This window comes from Aegilops tauschii, chromosome 2 (genome assembly GCF_002575655.3).
Source record: "Aegilops tauschii subsp. strangulata cultivar AL8/78 chromosome 2, Aet v6.0, whole genome shotgun sequence".
Classification (NCBI taxonomy): Eukaryota; Viridiplantae; Streptophyta; class Magnoliopsida; order Poales; family Poaceae; genus Aegilops; species Aegilops tauschii.
Window position 1 is genome coordinate 10,248,421 of NC_053036.3, and position 9,818 is coordinate 10,258,238.

The following is a 9,818-nucleotide window of genomic DNA, read 5'->3' on the forward strand; positions in this document are numbered from 1 at the left end:
GGGTGCGAAATATTACAGTTAACATGAAAATTGTCAGCTTTTGAGGAGTCCCGCATTGCCCCTTCCCTGACGTTTGTGGAAATAGACCTGAGTTGCACGTTTCTTGAAACAACGTCCACAGATTTCCCTCCAGACACGGTGCTTCCATATCCTAGAAACAGTCGAACGACACAAGTCGTCGCCTCGTCTCCCTTTGTTAGCTGGTGCCCATCGCTGTCACAGGGTTACCCAGCACCGACGATAGTGGATTAGTGGTTGCAACTACCAACTGAGTCTTTACGACTAGTTTGAAGTGGCTCTCATTATCTATAGCCTAGAGCTGGATCGATTTGGCGCAGAAAATAGAAACCTCTGCTACGTAGTGTCAAGTGCACAAAGACCGCTCCATAGTCAAGTGTGGACGTGTGGAAATATAAGCCACATAGACTGACTGGGTTCTGAACAAACCAAAGGAGAAGAACAAACATGTTACTAGTGCCCTTAGATTACTGAAGTAATGAGCTGTTGTAACTCCAAGACAAGAGTCCCTGCAAGTCTTGGCGGAAGCCGGAATGGTAAATTATTTCTTCAAACAGCCCGACTTACGGAAGCTTTACCTAATCAATCCTGGCCATGGAGGTTGCCATATCTGCGGTTGCAGGTGAACTTGCAAGTCGTTTCATCTCCTTCCTGCTGAACAAGTACCACTCGAAGCCTTCACGCTCGGAGGCAGAATAGCTGATAGAGAGGTTGCAGCACCTCCTAATGAGAGTAAGCATGGTCGTTGAGGAGGCGGATGCACGGTACATAACCAACTCCGGTATGTTGTTGCAGCTCAAGATGCTCTCAGAGGCCATGTACAGAGGATACCGCGTCTTGGACACCTCGAGGTACCGAACCCTCCAAGACAGTGCATGCTTCGATGAGGTTAGCATCAAAGACTCATCTAGCAGCAGCATATATTTAGCAATTCCCCTCAAGCGTTCTCGAACAACAACCGAGAAGGATGATAAGGCCATGTGCCTTGAGTCACTAGGTGCCTTGGAAAGCTTAGAAGTTGCTATTGCTAACATGGCAGAATTTGTTCTGCTTCTGGGTGGATGCGAGCGCATGTCTCGTAGGCCATACGACATCTATCTTTACACCGACAACTTTATGTTCGGACGGCATGCTGAAAAGCAAAAACTCTTGAGCTTCTTGTTGCAGCACAGACCTGCTGGTGATGCACCAGCCATTCTTCCGATCATAGGCGGTGCCAAAGTTGGGAAGAAAACTTTGGTTACTCATGTGTGTGGCGACGAAAGGGTTTGCTCGTGCTTCTCTTCTGTTTTGCACTTGAGTGGCGATAGTTTTTTGAGGCATGGAAGGACCATGTCTGGGATGAAGACGCTTGTAGTTATTGAGTTTGCTTCTGATGTAAGTGATGATGACTGGAAAAACTTCCACTCATTTCTCTTAACAAAGGGCAGAGGAAGCCATATCATCATCATAAGTAGAATTCAAAGATTAGCCCGATTTGGATCTGTGAAACCGATTTTTCTTAGTGTTCTGTCTTATGACGAGTGGAGGTACCTATTCAAGACACTAGCATTCGGGAGCGTAGATCCGGCAGAACATCCACGTCTACTCAAAATAGCAGATGAAGTTGCCAGGCAGTTGCACACACAAGGTTCACTTGTCGCAACAAATGCTTACGCAGATTTGTTGAGAAGAAATCTCAATGCCCAGTTTTGGCATTGCCTATTGGACAAGGGGATAAGAATGATTAAAAGAAACATCGCCATGTATGGTGTGCATCCAAGCATGCTTATAGAACAAGGGCACCCGGTGGACATAACAGACTTTGCTATGCATCCACTTAGAATGATACCTTATACGACTAATGTTTCAATCAAGAAGGAATCACCAAGTGTGACATTTGGGGAGTTGCTAGCGGATCCTAGTGTTAGACCGAAAGAAGACTTCATTCTTATTTCCTGGGAATCAAGGATACCCCCTCATAATGTATTTTCTAATTTTGTTATAAGTCGTGCTCAGGACACAGATGAAGGGAGTGCCTTGCCAGGGAGGAAGCGACGAGGTGTGCCAATTTAATTGTGCTTCAGCAACTTGAATAATGTGGCACTTTGATGTATTTTCAAACATATGTGTTTATGTGTCCATGGACATATAAATTTAAGGAGTGATAATACATTCAATTAAATGTATTGGAGATCAGAACTTTATATCCCCCCCCCCCCCCCCCCCGGGTGCGGGGCACTGTCTAGATAACAAATACCATCATCTCGCACAATTGCATTAATCCTTGAATGGGGTCAAATCTTAAGTGACAGGGCATGCAGTCTCTAGAAATTCGGGGGCCCATTGCGAAAAGCAAATGGGGTCATAAAATTTGTAATCTTTTTTACTCAAGCATGTATAATTTCTAAAACTTATCAAATATCAACGCAAAAGATTAAAAGTATAACTAAGTCAATAAATTGATGTTCGACCGAAAAGTGTCTTTCTTCTTGTGTTCCTTGAAATGAAATCTTCAACTATATCTTATATTTACTAATTGGAGGCACCATCGAAACCTCCACGTTAATTCTAGAAAATGCCTAATAATAGCTTTCGGATCATAATTATGCAGCTGAGATAACATGACAGAAAAAGAGTCCTATTTCTATACGGAAGTGGTAGAAAAAGAGTCCTATTTCTCTACTTATGTGACAGAAAAAGAGTCCTAGCTATTTTCATATGTACGTCCGAGACACCCTTCCAACAGCCCCACGTGATCTGAACATCCTATAAGCTGTTCGGCCTCTACCTTCCAACAGCCTTACGTGATTATTCTAAAAAAAATCTGCATGTGATATAAAAAAACACATCCATATGTAATATCCACAAGTTGTGTTTGGTGTAACTAGGAACCAAAATAAAATACAAAGATGTCACTTAGAACACACAAAAAAGATACTTCATTTAGAATGTTAAATATAGTTTATATTTAATTAGGTCACACAAAATTAGGATAATGCATATTTTAGTCAAACAGTCACCAAAAATATTGTAGGTCAATCTAATAACAATAAATACATGAAAAGTCTAATAAAAAAATAACTGAAATGTCAGAAGTAAACCAAGGCAAACAATATATTTTCTAACCTACAATAATATATCGTAATCAATATACAGGGCCACTTTGGCACACATTTTTTAACTGGCTGACTGAATTACAATTACATGGCCAGTCGAACAATACAAGAATATCAAACGCATGCATTGCTTTGAAATTAGTGTTTAAATTTTGCGTAGGAAAAAAGACATGAATTACCTCGAAAATATGTGCGACCTGCTAAAAGAGAAAACAGATAAAGATAGAAGTTATATTCACACTCTTATAGAAAACATTGCATGACATTCGATTTCATCGTCCGATTCCTCCAAAACATGGAGGAGAAAAATTATATCCTATGATGTTCGTGAAATACAATTTCCGATTGCAATCCCCCATTTCTCATTCAAAAGTCCCTTACAGCCTACAGGGCCTTGAGTTTTGGTATTCCTAACAACCTGCTTTTTACAAGTAGTGTTTTTACAAGACAAAGTCATCTGATTATTTTAGATGCTAGACCGTGCTGTAGCACGGGCTGATGACTAGTGTTCATAATTAATATTCTCGAAGACATCATTTTCATGTGCTATTATTGCCAATCCATTGGATCTTTCTTCTGTCATAGTAGAACGCAAGTATGATTTCAACAACTTGAGTTTAGAAAAGCTTATTTCCGCAAATGCAACTGCCATTCATAGGAATGGTTAACAAAATTATGTGTGCAATTATAGCATTGTTAGGATAGAAGGGGCACTTCTTCAGAAACTCAAGAATATCAAGTGGGCTCATATAATCCTTAAGTGATCCCTGGATGATGAGAAGTAACTTGCAACACAATTGAGGTCCAACAATCTCTATGTTCTCCACTCTTAAGTGCGTCCTCACGATTAGCGGCCATGAAAAATTAATGCATTTGAACCAAACAAAAATAGTATCAATGCATTGGAACTCCATGTATTATAGACTTGACAAGATAGTACAATAGAAATAGAATGAGCCTTGATTTTAAACGATCAACCACTAAATATCTTGGGTGCATGACATTATATTCCCCAAACAATCCAAATTTGTTCCAATTTTTTTAATAAACTAAGATGGCAACGGTAGGGCTTTATATTTTATATCAGTAAAAGAAATTAAAAAGGGAGGAGTTGTAGCCTATAGGGCACTAATTACTTGAACGATGGTCTTCAGTTCGGGACAGTGCAACCATGTCCGACGCAATGGCGTGAGCCGGTGCTTACAACTTTTTCTGCAGTTCCGGTGTGCTACCGGTTGCCTACAGATTGTCGATCTATAGACGATACAGATCATCGATTTCAATCGAATCAAGAGATAGGCAGGAAATCCCATACGCTTGTGCTACCGTTTCGTCTCTCAGCCGGTCAATTCGGGAAAAAGACTGCTTGTGATCGGCTCTAGATGACCAGGCCCGAGAGGACCTAAAGAAGAACTTCAGGCGACTAGTTAACATAGGCAGATCCTACCCAAAATCTATTTGGCACCCGTAGCACCACTTAAAGGAGTTTCAGCAAACGGTTGCCCACCCCCTCCGACACAGCTAGCTAACAGGGTCCACCGACATAGATTTTTCTTTCTTGACCACATACGGGTGAAGTAGACTAGCAACGCTGTTTATTTTCTCGTGAAAAGACCCAACCCGTTCTGTAAAGCTTCTAGAACCTTCCGATCTGTTTGTGAAGCTTCTAGAAGCTTCTGATAGGGTTTTTTCTTTTTCTGGTTTTTTGAACGGTTTAATTTGGTCTTTCCTTATTATTTATACCTTTTTATTTTATTTTCTTTTCATAAATTCGTGAACTTTTTCTCAAATCCATGATATTTTTTCAAAATGGGTGAAATTTTTTCAAAGTTAATTCTTTTTCAAAATGCATGATTTTTTTCAATGTCGGTGAGTTTTGTTTTCAATTTTTTGGATTTTTTTAAATGCACGATCAAATTTTCTTTCAAAGTCGGTGAGTTTTGTTTTAAATTTTTTGGACTTTTTTTCAAAATCGATGAACTTTTTTAAAATCCATGAACTCTGTTACAAAAATGATGAACTTTTTTCAAATTGATGAGCCTTTTTATGATATTTTGGACTTTTTCCATTTTTCAAGTCTATGAACTTTTTTAAAATCCAAGTTTTCTTTTACAAATTTCGCTCCATTTAAAGAAAGACAAACGGTCAATGGCTATCCCGTGAACGGTTGACTGGTCAACCATTAACCGATTGATCTACTATGCGACCCATCCGACCAGAGCGATCTTTCTTCCTTTGTTTGGCAAGCCCAGACAGCTAGGTAAGCTTCCCGACCCTAAAGGCGCCAAAGAGGAGCTCTCTTATACGCGTGTGCTATATCTTGCTTACGGCGAGAGTAGCATATGTCTTGCTTAAACCTTATTCGTGTAATCGTGTGGCTGAACAATACTGGGCCGGCCCATGCCAAGCCCTAATTCGCAGTACAACCTTATTCCGTTTCCATTCCTTCCTAGTTTTGATTTTTTTTCTTTCTTCACCGGTTTCTTTGTTTTGTATTTGTTTTTCACTGATTTTCTACATTTCATTCTCGGTTTTAATGGTTTTTTATCTTTTGTTTTTCTCTGATTTTGTTTTGTTTCTTTCTATGTTTTATTCGGTTTTCTTCAGTCTTTCATTTTTTCCTTATTTATATTTCATTTTATTTGTTTTCGTTTGTTTCATCGTACTTTCTTTCTTTCTCAGTTTTCACCGATTTCCATTCTTTCGCACTACATTTTACTGATATTCTTTGTTTTTTCTTACACATGTCCACATTTATCATATACGTAAAAAAACCAATATATGTTAATTGTTTTTTGAATAAATAATCAACATGTTTTGCCAAATTTATGTTTAGATGCCTATTGTTTTTTTCACATTGTACATTTTTGGATTATATCTAAAACACTCTTTTATACAGGTTTAAAATTTTCATGTACAAGAATATTGTTTCAAATATATGTTCTGATGTCTATTTTTCTTGGTAAACATTGTACATTTTTCTTATACATCTAAAACATTTTTATACATGCTTAATATTTTCCATACAGATATAACATTGTTAAATATGATTAACACTTTTTTCAATATGTGTTTTTTATGTCTATTGTTTTCATACACATTGTACGTTCTTGGTATACATGAAAAGTTTTTTATATATTGTATACATGATTAAAAAATTGAAAATATATGTTTCAAAGTCTACTTTCTTACGATCAAATCATACATTTTTCTTATACATCTGAAGTATTTTTTATGTCATTTCTTTGGAATTACACGGACATTTTTTTACATTGTATAAGCATCCCATGTACATTTTTTGATACATATGAGCATTTTTTAAAATGTAGGAAGCATAAGTTTTGAAAGCTATCCACATTTCTTTTAACGTTTGCTAACTAAAACAATTACATTGGGTTAAAAAAATTCTGTTTCTCGACAATATATCTTTTGAAGGAATGCATGTTTTTGAAAACATGTATATTAAATATCTTCAACTTTTTTTAGAAAAAGTAAAACAAAAGAATAAATCAACCTTAAAAAGGAAAATACCAAAAAGTTGGACCATCCAGTAATTCCAAGTGGCATTACAGGACCGGCCAACCGGTACATCCTTGACGCGAGGTTACAACATGGTGGGCCGGTCCTACCATAATCTAGCTTAGGGCGAGTGCACCTACCATCTGGCCTGAAGCCTTTTCACCGTGGTTTAGCTATTGGGCCGGTCTATTGTTTCTGATTTTTTTCATTAGCTCGGTTTCCTTCCCTATATATTTTCTGTTTTCTTCTTTCTTTTTCCTTTTTCGAGTTTTCCTTGTTTCCTTGCTAGCTATCTTCATTTGTTTTCTCCCTTTTAGTGTTTTTTCTTTTATTTTCACAAGTTATCCCCGGTTTTTGAGTTTTTCTCATAGGTTTTCTTCGTCTATTTCTGGGGTTTCACTGTATTTTTCTGACTTTTTCATTGGTTTTCTCTGTCCTTTCTTTGTTTTCACTGGTCTTTTATTTATTTCTTCCTATTATTCAGTTTTATTGTTTTTCTTTGTCGGTTTTCAATGGTTTTCTCTGCCTTAACACAAATCTATTTTTTATCAATACACAATATAATTTTTAGTGTGCACATCAAACATTTTTTTGATACACTACGAACATTCTTCAAATAAATGATGCACATTTATCATTTATGTGGTCACAAACATTTCTTCAAATGCATGAATATTTCTCTAAAATATAACATCCATTTGTTAATTGCAGTACACATTTTTTAAACTAAAGAATCATTATTTTTATTTTTACATCATGTTAAATATTTTCAGATGTACCAATTATTTTTGGAAATGCGAGAATATTTATTTAAAATATCATGTACATTTCGTTAATGGTACAAAATAGTTTTTTATACTAAAAATATCTTTTTCATTGTATAAACTTATCTCAAAATTTATTATATGTTGTTTTTAAAGCATTTGAACATTTGTTTCATCTCCTAAACATTGGTTAATTGTACTAATATATTTATATATTGTATTGCATTTTTAAAATTCATGGTTTGGTAAAAATGGTAACTATTTGTTTGAAATATATATATTTAAAATATATAAAAAAATTAAAAACAATAATAAGAAAATATAAATTGGGGTGATGTCAGCATGGCCAACCCTCTTCTTCTTCGCACGCGCGGGTGAGTGAAGGAGCGCTGCTCCGGTGTGCGCTGGGCTGGTCTTGTATGTAATCACTGGCAATGCTGGCATTTGTCCCGCGTCAAGCGGGACATATTGTCACGCCCGATCCTATATACCGACTGCAGCGATAAATAGGAGTGGCTTCAATCGAATCGCCCACAGGTGGGCCGGCCCAGTTTGTGGCAGCGTGTTGCCTGTTTGCTGTTTTGTTTTTCCGTTCCTTTTTTGTTGAATTTTGTTTGTTTTTTCTTGCTGCTTCTTTGTTGTTTGGTTTACTCTTGCTATTTGTCCTGAGTTTTTCTTTCGTTTTTAATTTTTTGCATTTCTTTTATTAATATGTGGTGAACGTTTCAACTACATGTTGACCAATTTGTTAATATACATTGAACATTTGTTTGTTTGGGATTTTTAACACACGATGAACAATTTGTTATTGGTCATTGCATATTAATTAATATTTCACAGTATAATAGAAAAAAGTTCACTGTGTTTTTTCAATAAGAGTTCAGCGTTTATTAAAATAAGTTCACTATGTTTTTTTAAAAAAGTTCATGGTGTCTTATAAAAATTTCGATTATATAGTAGAAAATAGTTCACTATATATTAAAAACAATCACGTTGCATTATAATTTTTCTATTTAAATATTATTAAAAGATACAATTTATATTTAAAAAATACAACTTGTATTTAAAAACAATTCTACATATATGATTAAAAGTTCACCGTAATAAAAAAATATTCGACATATATTAAAACAATGTTCGGTGTGTATGTTAAATGATAGTCACTGTATATTATAAAAAGGTGTATAGTACAGGAAATTAAAAAAACAATTCAAAAAGAGAAAACCAATAAGAAAAACTAAATCTGGAAGGCAAATAAAAAAAGGTGACAGGAAAAAAAAACTGGGTCTCTACAGTGAACCGGCCGCTGCTGTACACCTGGCGGCTACTGTAACCCATCTTCTAAAGTACGCCATCAGCTACAGTACACTTACGGGGCAGGCCCAATGCCCCTGTGAGTCACCTCGCCTGTTTGTCGCCTGCGGGCGTCGAACAGGATGACTCGGTAACGTGTTTGGTAGACTGCACAAGCAGGGACAGATCTATAGGCATCAGGGTCAAAAGGAAATTAGCATAGCAATTTGCTACTTCTTCCGTCCCATAATATAGAATGTTTTTTGACACTAGTGTAGTGGCAAAAAACGTCGTACATTATGGAACGGAGGGAGTACAAAATTAACAAGTGCGTCATGTAAATTTATGAGGGGTGCATCAGGTACATCAAAAAAAGTCTTACTTAAGACATGCAATTCGGGCCCATGAAGCGTTAGCGTGGCCGTGTTGCCTATTTCAATCCCTAGCACGTTGTTCCTGCTATCTTTTCTGCGTGAAGTAACTCTAAATTTTTTAGCCTGGCCGTGAAGCCGCCACTTGACATGTCACATTCTGTGAGGCGGATAACTACAGTCGCACTTGAAGCCGGCGCGCATCAGGGAGCTGCTGGAGTGCCGCAGTCAAAGGGCCCTAAGGAGAGATTATTAATTTTTAGTATAGTTGTCTTTCATTATTTATGTATTTGTAGTAGTACTTAATTTGTATGATCACATATATGTGATGATATATATCATGTAATGAATGACTGAATAATATTTTGAATTTCCTATTTCTATCCTTTTTCCTACTCAATGTCTTAATTATTTTTGTGAATCAAACGATACATGGAGGATTTATTTACCCCCATGTCAATCCCACACGTGTTCTAAGAATGAATTGTATGTGACTCTGGCAAAAATAACACCTGCACACAAGGCGGCGTGATCTGTACTGTTCTTTGCAGAATAATTGTGTGTCAAAGCTCAATCATCACACACAATTTATTTTGAACAATCATGTGAACTATAGTGCTCACGACACAATTTTTGAAATTGTTTACTTTCTCAGGTCGTGCGTGATGGCCCAACGATCGCACACAACTAATTTTCCTGCAAACAATTTTATTTTCTAAGCGTGTGTGATGTGGTTACCACACACAGTTTTTTCG

At 36.7% G+C, this 9,818-nt stretch overlaps 1 pseudogene; it reads left to right on the forward strand.

The window, feature by feature from the left end:
- The first annotated feature begins 612 nt into the window (after positions 1–612).
- On the forward strand, positions 613–2,073 carry LOC109772694 (putative disease resistance RPP13-like protein 1; annotated as a pseudogene).
- Positions 2,074–9,818: the final 7,745 nt, after the last annotated feature.